Source organism: Oreochromis niloticus, linkage group LG3 (genome assembly GCF_001858045.2).
Source record: "Oreochromis niloticus isolate F11D_XX linkage group LG3, O_niloticus_UMD_NMBU, whole genome shotgun sequence".
In the NCBI taxonomy this organism is placed as follows: domain Eukaryota; kingdom Metazoa; phylum Chordata; class Actinopteri; order Cichliformes; family Cichlidae; genus Oreochromis; species Oreochromis niloticus.
In genome coordinates this window covers 52,949,406-52,968,400 of record NC_031967.2, presented here as the reverse complement: position 1 = coordinate 52,968,400, position 18,995 = coordinate 52,949,406, and the positions used below count along the sequence as shown (strand labels likewise).

Below are 18,995 nucleotides of genomic sequence, written 5' to 3'. Positions count from 1 at the left end.
CACATTTCACTACAGGTTTCATATAGAAACAATCCAAAGTCTTCAAAGAATACCTTAGGTACAGAGCTGTGGTAACACACGTGGCAAATGATGGATATCCTCCTCCATCTATTCAGACGATCTCAACATCAGAGGTGAAGAGGACAAAGTTACTGAGATCCACAGAGACACAACAGAAGTTTGCTTCAGAAGTGATGCTCTGTGGTGACATCAGCAGTTACATCATCATGCTCATCATCCAATCCATGCTCAGGATGAGTGGGAGGGATCAAGATGCAAAGTTTGTTTCCTGCAAAAATTAAAAGTCAAAAAGTATCAGATGTAAAGCAGAGATGGAGAGGAGTTCATCATCAGCATATCAGGTGAGGAAATGATTCAGAGTGTTACCTTTGGCTCTGTGGCGATATAAAGACATCATGAAGTGAGTGGAGATGAAGTATGGACTGAACACCACCAGGTGGAGGACCACTCTGAACGGAAGCTGGAGAGAGCTGTAGTCAGGGGATAGAGCTGAAGTGGTGGGTGGAGATGTGGTAGCATGTTCTTCTGCAGAGAGAGTCCCACCTGTTCAGGTGAATATGTGGATGAAATAAGAGGTGAAATCAGAGTGAAGCTCCTCACCTGTGACAGTGATCCAGCTGGATGGAGACTCTCCATGACCGCTGATGTCACACTTGTAGAGGCCTTCATCAGACCTGGAAACATGCTGGATGGTCATGTGACCTGTAGGCTGCTTCCTGATGAGGGAGCCATCTTTATAGAAAGCAGCTGGGAGGTTGGAGGGAGTGGTCTTTGTTTTACAGAGCAGAGTGACGTCATCTCCCTCCATCACAGGGAGGACAGGACTCTGCAGGATCACTGATCCACCTCAACACAGAGACAAACTACAGCATTTCATCCATTTACACACAGCTTCATCAACACTAACTCCACACACTCAGCTTACCAGTGACTGTCAGGTTAACCATGTTACTGATGGGACCCTCTCTGGACTCACACCAGTAAACTCCACTGTCAACTGTAAAGATGTAGGTGATGTTACAGGAAGAACCAGCTAATGTTCCCCAGTCAGCTCCACACTGAGTCCTCTGTTGTTTGCTTGTGTTTCTCCACAGAGTCCATCCAGCAGAGCTGTCGTCCTCCTCACAGCTCAGAGACACAAACTCTCCTTCAAAGAACTGAGAGCTGCTGGGACTCACAGTCAGACGAGCTGTGAGGAATTCAGTTCATTGTGACTAAAGTAAAATGACCTACTGAGTTTTACAGTCTGTCAGTGTGTTAGCAACGAGAAGACATTACCATAAGTAATACAGTACAGTATTTACAATACATTTGTCTTTAACATAATAATTTAATGAATGATATTTTTTAATTCAATAAACTCCATACATTTAATAATCACATTTTTCAGTTAGTTGTGTAAAGGGAAGATAAATATGAAATGTGTTTTTACTTCACCTCAGGTCATTAAGATGGCAGCACAAAAATCACAGAGTGGTCAACAGTATTTCATTGAGTTTATCTTATCGGGACATTAATTTATGCTTATATGTCTTCATCTACATTTTATCATGTCATTTGTTGAAAGTTACAACACATCTGTCAGTCCGTCTTTGTGAAAGGCTGATTAAATTAATGATCTGTCAAGTTAGTCTTTTTCAACTGTAAGCCCTCATTGTACTGATATTTCATAACTTCAGCTCAGAGATAAATTTGAAAACATTCTGGTCCTGCTTCCTCATTGGCTGCAGTAGTAATACTAATGGCTTTAACGACTGTAGCTTGTCACACGATAAACTCACTGACCTTGGTTTGTGATGCAGCTCAGCAGTGAGATCAGAACTAAAGAGAAATTAAACTTAAGGCAGTTAAATTCAGAATTTTTACATTGAACAAGACAGCAGACGCATGAAAAACACAGAGTGAACTTACAGAGCAGACACAGCAGAGACGTTTCCTCCATCCTGCTGCTCAGTGACATCAGACCAACACTGAGATCAGCTCACGTCAAGTAAAACCCTCCTCTTCCTCTTCCTGTTCTTCCATTTTCTCTGTGTCTGGGTTTCAGACTTGCGGTTAGAAAAAAACGTGTGTGAAAAAACTTTGTGTTTATTTGTCTGCTACTCTGAAACTATAGTTTTAAAACATGAAGTAAAGATCAAAAGCTACAAAATCTACAACTGACAATAGACCATGAATGCAACATCAGTACCTGTATGATGCGTTCACTGACTCTCCGACCTCCTTCGAGGGAAAGAGCTCTTTCTTCACAACAAAATTTTATCTAAATGTATTTACTATGATAATGTAATTATTGATTATATTAATAAAATCACAGGTTAAGGCAAACAACGTGTGTCTTCCTGTAACTGTCTGCAAATTAACATTAATGTAGAAATCTTTTGTTGCTTTTGTGCTTCTCTGTCAGAACGAGTAAATAACTGAGTGGCTGCACAACATCAGACTACACGTCACACTCTGGTTAATGTTTGTGAAGGTGTGAAGCAGACGTGCTGCATACAGGCGAGCTGTGTTCATGCAGCTGCAGTGAAAACAGAAACAGACATTATCTTCATAATGTTTGTAGGAGACAGTGTTACATGTGTCTCTTTATATCTGAAATAAAATCTGCCTTAAAAAAAACACACAGAGGTAATACAAAACACTTACTTTAACTTAAGCATTTGCAGATTCCTACACACATTTACAATTATCATTACACACACAGATCAGTATACACACACATGCTTTTACTACAATAATATCCACATAGAATCCTCTATCATATGAGTTGGACAATGATAGGAACGTCCCATGTGACAGATTAAGAGGAAAGCTGTAAAATATCAGCATTACCAATCAATGGCAGCAGATCTTAAGTTTTTACATTTTATCTTTAGCTTCAAGGCTCTCAGGAGTTTGTGCTCAGCCAGGAACAGATGAGAAGATGTGAAGTTATCCATGAATCAACTGTCAGTCACATGATCCTTTTTTTTTTACCATCTATTGGACACCAATTCAAGTACCATGTCAGTATCTGTGAGTGAAAGTACATAATGAGAGAGGAGAAAAAATGATGGAGAGGACAAAGTTAGTGAGACACGGCAGAGACACAATACAGCTGTGTTTCAGAAATAATACTCTGTGGTGACATCACTGATGACATCATCATGTTTATCATTCAATCCGTGCTCTGGGTGGGCGGGATCGAGACACAAAGGGAATTTCTTGTAAAAAAACCAAAAGTATTAAAAATGTATCAGATGTGAAAAACTGAAGAGTTTACACAGACAGAGGTGTTAATCCTCAGCATACTGACTGATCAGTGAATGATTCCAAGTGTTACCTGTGGCCCTGTGTCAACATAAAAACAGAATGAATTAAAGATGAGAAGGGGATTTGGTTGGAAGTTTGCCTGCAAACAACAAACTTCTGGCCTCTGCTGGTTAAAGAGGGTACAGCCCCCTCTGAGGTCATTTCTGTAGATGACCCGGCCCCTTTAACACCTGGTTTTGTTTTAAGACGACCAAGCAGTGAAATTATTCTACCCACTTCAACCTCTAATAACATCAGTCCTCCCATTACTGACAGACCAGTTCCAGTTTTGTACCCTGAACACAGTGAAGTCCAGAGGATCACTGTGGAGCACATTGTCAAAAGTACTGACATGTTCCAAACTTATCCAAGCTCTGCAAAGTTCAGCTCCTTTTCTGGAAAAACTCCATGTCCTAATATGGAAGCTGACTATGACATTTGGCAAAGTCATGTTGAGTTTTATTTTGCACATCTGTTCCTGGAAGACAACTAGTACGGAAGTTCATTGAAAGCCTCTCACCCATACTTGACAACCTTGAGACCTCAGAATTAGGGAGACATTCAAAAGGGCTGTTGGGGGGTGAGTGGTATATATATATATACATATATATATAATATATATGTACAAAAAACATGAATTTTACAGTGTTTATTTATCGGATAAAATAAGTTAAATGTCACCGTTATTATTGTCCGCCCGGACACAGCGGAGGTGTCCAAATTCAGAGACTGTGTCCACCTGAGGATCCGGCCTTCGCGATCTAAGTGGTCCGGGTCCTCTGAAAACCGAGTAGGCCGGAGGTGAGTGAGTGTGAAAATGGACAGTCTAGCATTCAGAATTACGTCACGAGCTCTCTCGGTGGAGTGAAACTCTGCCGTCTGCTTCTTGCTATCTAAATAGCAAGAAGCAGCATAAATTTTCGACCATCTCACACTTCTGTTTAATCAGTTTTCTGTTTGACGTTTATTCAGCTGCGTGAAAACCCCGGAAGAATCCTCCCGAGGGATAAATAAAGTTTTATTTAATCTAATCTAATCTAATCTAATAACTTTAATCTCAGCCAAACCGATTTACTCACGAACGAATAAAACACTGAAAAAGGCCAAACAATAACATGTTTAAGTTATGTATGTAAGTGACTTATATATCATGTTTAACCTGAGTAGCGAAAGACCGCAGCGGTTTGAAATCGATGTGCGGGGAGTTTGCTGTTCTCGCCGGCTCAGACATTTGAAGTTTACACAGAAAATATGTTAAAAGTTTATTTTGCGACCCACAAAGAGTAATATTAAAACTAAGTAGCTGCAGTAGTAGTAGCCATTGTTGGAAACAGGAATTGGCTGGGCCAATCTGGGATATGGTTTTTCAATTTTTTTGTCTGTGTGGAAAATCGGGAGAAAATTGGGAGAATGGTGGCTCCGGGAGATTTTCGGGTGGGGCACTGAAATTCGGGATTCTCCCGGAAAAATTGGGAGGGTTGGCATGGATGCTCTCACCACCAGCTGCCAACATTGTTAAACAACTGGGTCCTTTGTCCAGCAGCAAAGACTTTTTTAGCTTGCTTGATTCTGTATATGGAACTGTAGATGACGTTGATGAACTGTTCACAAAATTCTTGCGTACAAACCAAAATGCCAGAGAAAAACCTTCAGCCTATGTGCACAGGCTCCAGACTACCCCTGACAAAGCTGTAAAAGGGGGAGGAGTCCCAGTCAGTGATTTCTATTGGCAACTTTTGAAACAGTTGTGTACGGGGTGCTGGGATGATAACCTAATCGCCTAAACCTGCTACATGTTCAAAGTTCAATTCTCTCAAATTCCTTTCACTCCTCTTAAATCTAGTCTATAAACCTAGCCTAACTGTACTAAGCAATTGTTACAAAGTGATAAAAGAGTCTTTCTTCATCTTTCTGCACTGTTACATGTCAGAGCATCAATGTGCTTTTCTCTGAGAATACAAGTGTTAAACCCACAAACAACTAAACACCAGCAAGCTGACACAAACACTGAAAAAATGAACACTGGAATGTATGTTGACCTTCACCTGAATCTCAAAAGATAAAACAAATGTGTCCCACAGTCTCCTAGAACTAAAGACCATGTTTACTCCTACCTGCTGCTTCCTGATAATCAGATCATGATCAGTTCACAGTCACATCAAATAAAGTCCTCCTCTTCCTCCCCTGTGACTGGCTGTGAGTGTTGTGGTTCATGCATCATTTAGCATCAGGAGAAACTTTAATTATTTGACTGAAAAAAGTGAAAAATAAAGTTTTAAGGTTCAAACTGGAACAGTAACGATTAGCAACAACTGACATCAGGACCTGAAGGCAACATAAGGCAACATAAGGACATGTGTGATGATCTCATTGACCCTCTGATGCTGTTTTTTTAAACAAATAAAATAAACTTCACTAAAATTGTTTAATCCATTATTGACAATACATTCAATGATTTTATCAGTCCTCTTGCAGATTGTTAGAAACCAGCTGTGTCTTTGTAACACAGAAAGGTTTCTAGGTCTGATCAACTGTCTCAGCCGTGGGCAAAAAGATGACAGGCAATATAATTCTAAACGGTAATTTATTAATGCAATAATCCAAAAATAAGATAAAACAGTCCAGTTTCCCACCTGGGTATAGAATAAAACACAGTCCAAGGCCAGAGCCAGCTATGCCACAAAGCCAGTTGCAATCCACACGTCGAACACTTCAGCAGAGATAGCAGTTGTCCTCCGAGACCCACAACCCTATAAGTAGACGGCCAGTAATCACTCTGGCCTCTGAAACTCAACTGCCTTCAGGCTGCATCATATAGTATGCCCTGACATGCAGAGAGAGACGAAGTAACACCATTTCATTATACAACATGCAGCGCAACAAACCATCCGTCCCAAACACATCAGGTCATCCTAGGTTTCATCACATTACATACCTGCACAGAGAGACAAAGTAATACAGCAGTGTTTGTAGTGTGGGCTCTAAGTAGACTAGTGTATCAGTGCAGTCAATTACACCTGCCTCCAATTAGTCCAACCCCATTACAGCCATTGGCTCACTGTGAATGGGACACACACAACCACTCCCAAACCAGTGCAACTTCACACAATAATATGGACATGAATTAATACAGGCACATTAGTCTACCATGTTACATCTTCCTGTAGCTGAATGTAGGCCAACTGTGAGGTCTGAGTTTACTCTGCATGTTGTCAGAACTCTAATCTCACTGAAATCCAACTGAATGTGTTGCACAGAAACCACATCACACAAACTGAGCTGTGTTAATATAACTGCAGTGAAAACACAGACAGAGTCAGTGTTTATCTCCACATAATGTTTAAAAGAAACAGTGTGACATGGGTCTCTTTATATCTGAAGTAGAAATGTTCATTAATTAGTGATTTGATAATAAAAACATTGTTATCAAATAAATGTGATGTACATGAGGACATCCTGCTTGAAGAACATACAGCAGATGGAAACATTTATCCTGACCTACTTAGAAATGTCTGACAGTCATGAACAGTAAAAATCAGAATTTCAGTCCTGCTGCAATCAGATTTTTATTGATGTAATTTTAGTTTGATTCATACATTATTTTTGTTTATATTATGATCCTAACATAATACTATTTTGCAGGTGTCTGCATTTTTTACGCATACTTTCTATGGATGTAGCATAAGATACGATAAGACAAACGTTTATTGGTCCCACACGTGGGAAAGTTGTTGTGTAGGGGGACCATATTTTGATTTCCAAAAAAGAGAACACTTGTCCCAGTCATGAAGAACTTTAATAATACTGTTTGTTTAAAGTAAACTTTAACATATTTAATCGATGCTTTGTCTGTGCGGTTAATGAATGGTGAAAATAAAAAAGGTCATATCGGCTTTTACAAGCCAACAAGTGCAACAAAAGAGGACGGTTGGTCACCCTATTGTTGTGTCACAGCAGAAAGTGGACAGTGCAAAGTTACAGGAGCAAAAATTAAGAAAAACAATGGAATAGGATAAGATAAAAAGAATAAAAAACTACATTGTCAGAAAAAAATTACAATTAGTATAGCATGTTGCAGCTAATTCCAGTTTTCATTAATTCATAACTCAGTGATCGCTTCTGGCAACAAAAAACAACAGTTGTAAAAAAAAGTTGAAGCTACAAATTAAGTCATCCAAAATCAATCGATCTTTCATAATGTCTGTGACAGTATGAAAGATGAGGCAGGCTGTGACAATGTGGGGGCTCACCTGGGATTCAGACCTGGGGCCTTTCACCCACAACCCAGTTTTTAAAGCTATGATAAAAAGAGGGCAGGGGGCCATCACAGCTAAAACCACATGAGCTGTAGGTACAGATACTAAAGAGCAACACGAACAACTGGAGCAGTTTAAGATGTTTCACTGGATGTGACTTTAATATCAAAAAAGCACCAATAAGAACAATTTCAAGGCTCACTGAAAATTTTCAGCTTGTGTTGATTCAGGAAGAGGTGAAAAGACAAAAACTCCTCTGAGCAGGAATATTTACTGTATATCTACATAAAACATCGAGAGATGAACATCAGAGTCCATTTATTCAAATAATCTCCACATCAGAGATGGAGAGGACGAAGATGGTGAGACTTGCAACAGACACAACAGAGCTCTGATTCAGAAGTGATACTCTGTGGTGACATCATCATGCTCATTTAATCCCTGATCAGACCAAGTGGGTTTGGTTGAATCACTGATTTCATTTCCTGTAAAAAGAACAAATAAAAATGTAGAACGTCTATCCACTGTTAATTCTAGAAGAGTTCAGACAGAGACAGGATTTAATAATCAGCATTTTAATTTATCAGTGAATGATTCAGAGTCTTACCTTTGCCTCTGCATCGATATAAAGACACCATGAGGAGAGTGGAGATGAAGTATGGGCAGAACACCACCAGGTGGAGGACCACTCTGAATGCAAGCTGGAAGGAGCCGTAGTCAGGGGGTAGTGCAGATGAAAACGTGGGCACAGCAGTGCTGGGTTTCACTGTAGGTGTGGGTGGTGGTGTGGTTGTAGGTGTACCTGTAGAGAGAATCCCACCTGTTCAGGTGAATATGTGGATGAAATAAGAGGTGAAATCAGAATGAAGCTCCTCACCTGTGACAGTGATCCAGCTGGATGGAGACTCTCCATGACCGCTGATGTCACACTTGTAGAGGCCTTCATCAGACCTGGAAACATGCTGGATGGTCATGTGACCTGTAGGCTGCTTCCTGATGAGGGAGCCATCTTTATAGAAAGCAGCTGGGAGGTTGGAGGGAGTGGTCTTTGTTTTACAGAGCAGAGTGACGTCATCTCCCTCCATCACAGGGAGGACAGGACTCTGCAGGATCACTGATTTATCTGAAGACAGAGACAAACTACAGCATTTCATCCATTTACACACAGCTTCATCAACACTAACTCCACACACTCAGCTTACCAGTGACTGTCAGGTTAACCATGTTACTGATGGGACCCTCTCTGGACTCACACCAGTAAACTCCAGCGTCCTGGATGAACAGCACACTGATATTACACAAATAACCAGCTGGTTTTCCCCACCCATCTCCACACTGAGTCCTCTGTTGTGTGCTTGTGTTTCTCCTCAGAGTCCATCCAGCAGAGCTGTCGTCCTCCTCACAGCTCAGAGACACAAAGTCTCTTTTAAAGAACTGAGAGCTGCTGGGACTCACAGTCAGACGAGCTGTGAGGAAGAAGATATATAAATATATTTTTTAAATTTTTCACTATCCAGATATTTTTCACAGCTGTTGATTTCCTCACATCAGCTGCTGAATGCTTAATAAAATGGGTATTATTCATAACACAATCTGAGTTATATGTGTTTGAATGACATAAAACCTGAAATCCTTTAAACCGTCAGAAAGAGTCAGTTATTATGGACGTGAATGAGGAGGAGTCTGTCTGCAGTTGGCTGCACCATGTTTTCAATAAATGTCTCCTGGAAGAGTGAGTCAGGTTTACAGTGTGACAGAAGAAGGTTACTGACCTTGGTTTGTGGTGCAGCTCAGCAGTGAGATCAGAACTAAAGAGAAATTAAACTCAGGTTAGTTCAGAGTTTCACATTCAACAAGACAGCAGAGGCATGAAAAACACAGAGTGAACTTACAGAGCAGACACAGCAGAGACGTTTCCTCCATCCTGCTGCTCAATGATATCAGACCAACACTGAGATCCGTTCACGGTCACACTCAGTAAAACCCTCCTTTTCCTCTTTCTCTGTCTAGAAAAAACCGTGTGTGAAAAATTTTCTGTGTTTATTTCTCTGTTTCCTTGAAATCAAAGTTTTAAAAGTTTAACTGAACATGAAGAAAGGATGAAAAGCAACAATATCTATGACTGACAGTAGACCCTGAATGCAGCATCAGTACCTGTATGATGTCTTCACTGACTCTCTGAACTCCTTGAAGGGAACGAGCTCTTTTTTGACAATTACATTTTAAGTAAATGCATTGATTTAGTTAGAAATATTGCAGATCGAGCCAAACAAACTGTGTCTTCCTGTAGTTGACTGCACGTTAACTGTAAGGTAGAAAGCTTTAGTTGGTTTTGTGCTTTTCTCTGTCCCACCCACTGACTTGCTATCAGAAAGCAAACAACCTGAGTGGCTGCACAATATCAGACTAAACGTCACGCCCTGGTTAACATTTGTGAAGGTGTGAAGTAGACGTGCTGCATACAGTGAGCTGTGTTAATGTAACTGCACTGAAAACACTGAGTCACACATTATCTCCCCATAAGGTTCTGTCAGGAAACTGTGTGTTTAGGCAGGCTTGCACCCAAATGCAGACTCACAGACAGGATTTTAAAACCAAAACTCTGCTTTATCACTGGCACGATTTTATACAAAAACTAAAGTGGAAAACCTACAAACTAAACTACTAACAGAACATACAGCGAGGCATGAAGTAGACGCTGACATATATGGCCTATATGTCACATATATGTCACACAGTGGAAATTTGTGATTTTAGGTTTTATGTTGTTTTGGATTGTTACACCCCAGCCCAGGGAAACCCGGCGTGCAACATAAGGAAAATAAAAATAAGGAGAACTGCCAACTCCTTTGAGCAGGTCATTGTTGATTGTGTTGGTCCTCTTCCAAAAACAAAGTCCGGGAACCAATACCTCCTCACCATGATGTGTACTGCCACCCGTTATCCTGAGGCCATTCCGTTGCGCTCATTAAAAACCCGTGGGATTGTGAAAGCACTTGTTAAGTTCTTTTCTACCTTTGGACTGCCTAAACGCATCCAAACAGATCAGGGCACAAATTTTATGTCTAAAATCTTTGCCCAGGTCATGACAGAGCTCGGTGTCACCCATCACACTTCTAGCGCGTATCACCCGGAGAGTCAGGGTGCATTAGAAAGGTTCCACCAAACTCTGAAAAACATGCTTCGCAAATTTTGCACTGAGTCAAGCCGGGAGTGGGATGAGGGGTTGCCACTACTGTTGTTCGCCGTCAGAGAGACATGCCAGGAGTCTTTGGGGTTCAGTCCAGCTGATTTAGTTTTTGGTCACACGGTGCGCGGTCCGCTACGTCTTTTGAAAGAGAAATTTCTCTCAGATAGGCATCGTCCGAAAGTAAACATTCTGGACTATGTTAGTTTGTTTAAAGAGAGGCTGCATAATGCCTGCAATTTTGCTCGTGACGCGCTAGCAAAGGCTCAGGTCAGAATGAAAACCCATTTTGATAGAAAGTCTGTAGCACGGATGTTCCAGTCAGGTGATCGCGTGTTGGTTTTCTTGCCTGTTGTTGGTTCTCCCCTGCAGGCAAAGTTTTCCGGTCCGTATGTCATTGAGCGCAAACTAAGTGAAACCGATTATGTTGTGTTAACCCCTGATCGTAAGAAGAAAAGTCGCGTCTGTCACATCAACATGCTGAAGGAGTACATTGATCGGGAACGCTCTAGTCCGTCACCTGCTGTGTCACCTATTGTGTCAATGTCCGTCTCTCAACCCTTATATAGTCCCTGCGATGATGGGTTGGATGATAGGCACAGCTCTGTTTCTGGTGCGCGTCTTAGGAACTCTGAAATCTTGGCTGACTTGGATGTCTATTTAGCACATCTGTCTGATCCCGCCAAATCTGATGTCCATGAGCTCATTAAAAATTACCCAACTCTGTTTGGTGATATCCCCACTCAAACGCATGTACTAAGTCACGATATTGATGTGGGTGATCACAAGCCCATAAAGCAACATGCATACAGAGTAAATCCCACTAAGCGTGCCATAATGCAGCAAGAAGTCCAGTATCTTCTTGATCATGGTTTTGCTCTTCCCAGTAATAGCTCTTGGAGCTCACCATCACTTCTCGTCCCAAAACCCGATCAAACCTCCCGTTTCTGTAATGACTTCCGAAAAGTAAATGCTGTTACAAAACCAGACTCTTTCCCACTCCCCCGCATGGATGACTTGGTCGACCGTGTCGGATCAGCAACCTTCGTGACCAAGCTTGATCTCCTAAAGGGATACTGGCAGGTTCCGTTAACTGACCGTGCATCCGAAATCAGTGCCTTTGTTACGCACTCAGTGGGGTAGGAATACCAGCAACAGCACCCAGCTCAACGCCCTCTGCAGGACCTGGCTCACCAAACAACCCCCTTTCATGCAGTTTAATACACAGCAGCTCTTTAAGCTCCTTTTTCTTTGCATTCAATGGCACAGTCACATCAAAGAAATTGGCAATAAGAATGAGGTCATCCTTTTTACATCTGTCCAACTTTTCTTCAGTTGGGCCTAAAGTGAAATCCTCCAATTTAAATTCCATACTAACACACACACCCTCCCACACAAGAAAAAACTGCCAACCAGAAAAGTAGAGCCAACCAAGAACACAGGTAACCCACCTGTGACAACAGCAACGAAAACGAACAAAGCACAAAATAGCCCACACTCCAAGCCAACCCGACGAAAAAAAAAGATGGACGAGCCCCCAATTATGTTACACCCCAGCCCAGGGAAACCCGGCGTGCAACATAAGGAAAATAAAAATAAGGAGAACTGCCCCCACACTCCCTGCTCTCAAGGAAGACGAACCAAAAAGACAACTGCCACGGATTTCACAACTGCCAGTCAGTTTATTAAGGCCCAAAAGGTAGCGGGCGTCAGGGTGAGCATGGCCAAAACAACAAACAAAAAACTCTAGAAATGAAATGTAGCTGGCTTACCTTCACAGAAAACCCCCCAAAAGAAAATTACAGGTGTCTTACCTGCCTCCCTAACCAAAAACAGGAGAAAAGGTTCCCAAAGAAAAATGGCTTCTCACCCCTACAGCTACCGAGTAAAATTAATTAAGTATTGACAACTATTTACATCTATATACAACAAACTATTTACAACACGGAAAAAGCTTCCAGAATACAAATTCACACGCAGCCACATGCACAGTTCGTTGGGAACAGGAAGTAGGCGGGGGGGGCGTGCCAGTTGAGAAGGGTCCTCATTTATAGCCGGCCTCTCCCAGTCCTCCACCAATGGTCAGCCTCCACCTGGAACTCACGTAGCAGCAATAACACAGGACACAAACTACGCCACCCTCTGGTGTGGCAGACCAAAAAACACAGTACAAAAATATCCATAACACTGAATCATAACAGGATCATACTGTGTATTGGTACATAGAGTATTGATTTTATTTGCATGACTTTTGTTCTGCCTTTTATAACTTAAACTGGATATTATAGTTGTAAACTGCCCTAGAGCTCCCTCTAGTGGCTGCTTTGTAATATGGGTTTGGTTACTTTGGGAAGGGAAAAAATGAGAACGTGAAGAAGAAATCAAAGATGGCGGAAAGTGATGCCGTAATGTTATCGTTCTAAGCTGATACGGACCTTAAAATGTTGTTGCCTTGGACAAGATATGTCTGTAAGTATGAGTGTCGATAAAATAATTATTACCTTTTGTTTTGTGTAAAAATGGTACGATAATTTGTACATTTGAAAGTTTCATCTTGTTAGCTTGCAGTAAGAGTGTAACAAGCTAGTTTACAATGTTAGTTAGCTAATACAGTATTTTGTACTTTCAGTTTTACGATGGTCAAAGAGAAGGCAATGGTCAGAGGCCATTCTTCAATAAATCAGCGCAAAAAGGAAAATAAGTCTGGTTATTGGGGCATCGTTATCTCGCTGTCTAGCTGGTGAAACTAAGAGACTCAGGGCGAGGACAGCATAGTAAAAAGACACTAGCGCAGCGGGCACAACCACGAGGAGCTATTTTCAGCGCATCAGTTATGAGCCTACGGTCAGGAAAGCAATATCAACTGGATCTTCCAGAAGAGGAAGAAACACCAGACCAAAAATACACAGAACAAGTGCACAACGCAGAGGATATGGAGAACAAGGATAATGCAAGCAACGCAGACACACAGGCGGAGTCTAGACGCTTGCGTACATCCAAGCGTTCATCCACAAGTTCTGCAGCCCTTAAAGCACGAGCAAAAGCAGAGGCTGCACGTGCACAGCTGGCGTATTCAGAAAGGGAAGCAGCTATAATGAAACAAAAAACTGAACTTGAGGCTAATTTACATGTTTTGAGTTGTCAAAAGGCTGTTGCAGTTGCAGAAGCAGAGGTTGCAGTTAATGAAGAAGAGGAGGAGGGACTCTCAAAAAGTGAACTGCGCTATCCATTGGTGGGACCACCCGTTAGTCCAAAACAACGCATAGCAGAGTATGTACAAAAACACTCTGAGATATTTGCCTTGAAGTAGATCCACTTGCCTGTCACAAAGCTGCACGTGAACAATGCGAAATGGCTATGAATGCAGATATAGACAATGACGGCTCACACACTGCTCAAAAGGCTAATGTTAAAGTGGAACTCCAAACACAACAGAGAGAGAGACTGGATTCCCACAAACCTTATCCGTACAACACTCTTCAAACATCAACAGAGATACAGGGTGTCCAGGATATTACAAGGTACCTGACACGGAGGGAAATGTTAAGTACTGGACTTTTGCAGTTTGATGACCACCCAGAAAACTACTGGGCATGGAAGGCGTCATTTCAAAGTGCTATTAAAGACTTTCATGTTACAGCTCAAGAGGAGCTAGATTTAATGGTCAAATGGCTTGGAGTTGAGTCTGGTCAGCAGGCCAAAAGAATCCAATCAGTCCATGTCTTTAATCCAGCTGCTGCTCTCAACCTTGCGTGGCAAAGACTCGAGGGATGTTATGGAACTCCAGAAGTGGTAGAAAATGCACTGTTAAAAAAGATTGAACAGTTTCCCAAACTAAACAACAGAGACAACACAAAGTTAAGAGAGCTGGGTGATGTTCTGCAGGAAATAGAATGTGCAAAAGATGGAGGGTACCTACCAGGCCTCTCATATTTGGACACAGCTCGCGGAGTCAACCCCATTGTGGAAAAGTTACCCTATGGACTGCAAGAAAAATGGATTGCAACAGGAGCAAAGTATAAAGAAGAACATAAAGTTGCTTTCCCCCCTTTCAGTGTCTTTTCAAAGTTTGTAAGACAACAAGCCAAAATAAGAAACGACCCAAGCTTTGTCATCACACCTCCTGCCGACACAAGCTTCAAGAAGGAGAAAAGCTTCAGAGGCAGTAACAGGCAAGTGATTAGTGTACACAAAACGGACATTCCTACAGACACTAGTTCACCTCAAAATAGTTACAGCAAGCCTATAGAAAGCCCTGACAAGGTATGCCCAATACATAAGAAGCCTCACCCTCTTAAAAAGTGCAAGAGTTTTAGAGCAAAGCCCATAGATGAGCGCAAGTCATTTTTAAAAGAGAACAGAATCTGTTTTAAATGCTGTGGCTCTACTCAACATCTAGCAAGGGACTGCAGGGCTCAAATAAAATGCATGGAGTGTGGTAGCGACAGGCATTTAGCAGTGCTACATCCAGGTCCACCCCCTGCTCCAGCTGAGAGCTCTGAAGCTGATAAAGATGATGGCGGGGAGACACAGGATAGTGCAATTGCCTCAGTTGTTTCCAAATGCAATGGCTGTCCAATGGGAAAACAGTGATGTTACAGGAAGAACCAGACCCTCTTCCCCACACATCTCCACACTGAGTCCTCTGTTGTTTGCTTGTGTTTCTCCTCAGAGTCCATCCAGCAGAGCTGTCGTCCTCCTCACAGCTCAGAGACACAAAGTCATATTCAAAGAACTGAGAGCTGCTGGGACTCACAGTCAGACGAGCTGTGAGGAAGAAGAGGGGACATATACATTCCATTGTTGTTAGACTCATTTAACACTGGCTGAAGTCACATTTTGAGCTGTTTTATGCTGACATTAAGTGTTTGGAAATCATCATTTTCATTCTTTCATCCCACATTGATATAACATCTAATCATTTAAACTGATATAATAACAAGATTAGATAAAACCGACAATGACTGAGGAGGAGTCTGTCTGCAGTTAGCTGCACCATGTTCTTAAAAAATGTCTCCTGAGAGAGTGAGTCATGTTTACAGTGTGACAGAAGAAGGTTACTGACCTTGGTTTGTGGTGCAGCTCAGCAGTGAGATCAGAACTAAAGAGAAATTAAACTCAGGTTAGTTCAGAGTTTAACATAAATAATAATAAATAAATAAATACATTTTTATTTATATAGCACCTTTCAAGACAGAATCACAAAGTGCTGCACATAAGATTACAAGTCCTAAAAAGATTTAAAAAGAGAAAATAAAACAGGCAAAAAATTAACCAAAAGCAGTTTTAAAAAGGTAAATTTTGAGTTGTTTTTTAAAAACAGCCACTGAGTCCGCAGTTCTTAATGATTGGGGGAGAGCGTCCCACAGTCTCAGGGCCACAGTGGCAAAAGCTCTGTCACCCTTAGTCCTCCTCTTAGTATTTTTTATAGCAAGTAAGTCCTGATCAGATGACCTCAAAGACCTGTAGGGACATCGGGCTGTAGCAGATCAAAGATGTAGGCAGGTGCCAGTCCGTGCACAGCTCTGTAGGTCAAGACCAGGATCTTAAACTCGACTCTAAATTTAACAGGAAGCCACTGTAGCTGAAATAACAACGGTGTCACATGTGAGTACTTGGAGGATCTTGTCAAAAGCCTAGCTGCAGCGTTTTGCAGCTAGGCTTTTGTTCTGCAACATTCAACAAGACAGCAGAGGCATGAAAAACAAAGAGTGAACTTACAGAGCAGACACAGCAGAGACGTTTCCTCCATCCTGCTGCTCGATGACATCACACCAGCTCTGAGATCAGTTCTCATCAAGTAAAACCCTCCTCTTCCTCTTTCTGTTCTTCCCTTTTCTCTGTCTCTGGGTTTCCGACTTGTGGTTATAAAAAACCTTGTGTGAAAACTTTTTGTGTTTATTTGTCTGCTACTCTGAAGCCATAGTTGTAAAACACAAAGTAAAGATCAAAAGCAACAAAATCTACTACTGACATTAGACCCTGAATGCAACATAAGTACCTGTCTAAAGTCTCCGACCTCCTTGGAGGGACAATTGAATTTTAAATAATCATATTGACCATATTAATGTAAGTGTTGATTATATTAACCCTTTAAGACCTACCATAGAACCAAGTCCGCAAGAGCTTATATTATATTTTTACATGCTGTAGTGCCAATTTTGGGAGCATTTCAAGTTGATATACATCAATACAACCATTACAGCCCAAATTTTAATAATATGTATGCATTAAGTGCATAGTAATTACATAAATTGCAAAAAAGTGCAATAAACTACAAAAAAATTTAAAATCGTTTTTGTTTTTTTAACATATATTTCTAGTTAGAGAAATTTAAGAGGCTTATCCCTCAAAACTGTAAATACAAAAAAGTTGCACAAACTAGTTTCCCACCACAGGAAATTTATTTGAAGTGTCTTCATAGTTTTACTTTTGAAATACACTAATTTTTATATACTGCAGGAAAAACGAAAATAAATATTATAGTGCAAATTTGCAAAAAAGCAGCATATGCATCAAAATAAACCATTTCCAGCAGTGCAATTTGAGTTCTAAGCATCCCAGAAACGACACAGAAAGTCATAAAGTCAAAGATAACTTTTAAAAACACCAGTATAGGCTCTGAGGCCCTGACAGTAAAAAAAAACTACATTTCCGCGAAATGACGTCACTTCCGGTTTCGGTCAGGTAATGGCGGACATGCGAAAGTTCGCGCTGACGTCTATTCCAACGTAGGAAGTGTTATGAACAGCTGATCGGATCGGCAAAGCGTGTTTCTGGAGTATTATGTTTTTGTTGCTGCAAGCGCTTTTTATGCAGTTTTTGCAAAGCTATATGTGGAAGAAAACCGTGACCTAGGACAAGCTGATGGCATAAGATGTAAGTACAACTTATCCGGTTTCATATGCAAAAAAAATTATTGCGCTAGCTTACGTGGTTGCAGTGATACAGGGATTTAAAAATAGATACGCAAATTGTAGCGGGGGCGCTACGCTCGGCTCTAAAGGGTTAATAAAATCACAGATTGAGCCAAACAAACTGTGTCTTCCTGTAGTTGACTGTGTTTACATCAACGATGCCTGGTGTCGTGACGCTATTATGACTCGCAAACACTGTTTACCATTGCTGGAGCTTTTGATCATCAAGTGCAGACCGTTCTACCAACCGGGGGAATTTTCAGTCATACTATTTATTGCTGTCTATATCCCTCCCTGCTCCAATAACAACAACAGAAGTGAGGCACCAAATCAACTGTATCAGCAGGTCAGTGAGCAGCAGATGGCCCACCCAGATGCTTTTCACATCCTAGTGGGTCATTTCAATCATGCAGACCAAATGTATGTTCTTCCCAAACTGCATGAATGCATTAAATTTCCCACAGGAGGAAACACCATTTTGGATAATGTTTCCACCACCCAGAGAGGAGATTACAAACCTGTCACATGGCATCAGAGAGGCAAAAAGGCAGTACTCCAGGAGGAGGTTGCAAAGCCTCAGGGACAGCAGAGATACTCGTAGGCTGTGGCAAGGAATATAAACCATCACAGACTACAAGCCCACTCTGCAGGCTGCTGTCAGTTTCACCTCTTTACCAGATGAACTAAACAAAGTCTTCGCTTTTTTTTTTTTTTTTGAGTCACAGAACACTCCACCCCTCCCAACGATCGGTTGGTGACATTATTCTCAGACAGTGTGCGGAGATCCCTTGCCAGGATTAACACACACAAAGCCTCAGGTCCTGACAACATCCCTGGATGAGCACTGAGGCACTGTGCTATGGACCTCACAGATGTCTTCACAGACATCATTAATACATCACTAAGCCACACTGCCGATCCCACATGCCTCAAAGCCTCCACAATCATTCCTGTACCAAAGAAGTCATCTCCCTCCTGCTTTGAAGACTACCATCTGGTTGCACTCGCCTCTGTCATTATGAAGTACTCTGAACAGTTAGTGATGCCCCAAATCAAGACATATCTTCCTCCAAACCTGGATCCATTTTAGTTCAAATACCAGTAAAACCGCTCAACCAATGATGCAATTTCAACTGCCCTTCACTCAGCCCTCACACATCTGGACACTAGAGACTCATACATTGACTTACACTGAGACTCATTTCCTGACAGGAAGATAGCAGACAGTATGGGTCGGCAGCAACATCTCCAGCACATGAACACTGAATACTGGGGCTCCCCAAGGATGTGTGTTGAGCCCATTTCTCTTCACTCTGCTGG

At 41.6% G+C, this 18,995-nt stretch overlaps 2 long non-coding RNA genes across 3 annotated transcripts; both read right to left on the bottom strand.

Annotated features, from left to right (window-relative positions):
* Nucleotides 1-956: 956 nt before the first annotated feature.
* LOC112846445 (uncharacterized) lies at nt 957-2,446 on the bottom strand. Its single transcript, XR_003219405.1, has 3 exons — nt 2,213-2,446; nt 1,933-2,069; nt 957-1,842 (listed from the first exon to the last, which is right to left on the bottom strand). It is a non-coding gene; the product is annotated as an uncharacterized LOC112846445 (long non-coding RNA).
* A 6,568-nt stretch (nt 2,447-9,014) lies between these two features.
* LOC102080327 (uncharacterized) lies at nt 9,015-10,341 on the bottom strand. Of its 2 annotated transcripts, XR_003219398.1 has the most exons (4): nt 9,726-10,341; nt 9,464-9,577; nt 9,344-9,379; nt 9,015-9,037 (listed from the first exon to the last, which is right to left on the bottom strand). It is a non-coding gene; the product is annotated as an uncharacterized LOC102080327 (long non-coding RNA). The 2 variants fall into 2 exon arrangements; XR_001225279.3 differs by lacking the exon at nt 9,015-9,037 and having other exon boundaries at nt 9,049-9,379.
* Nucleotides 10,342-18,995: the final 8,654 nt, after the last annotated feature.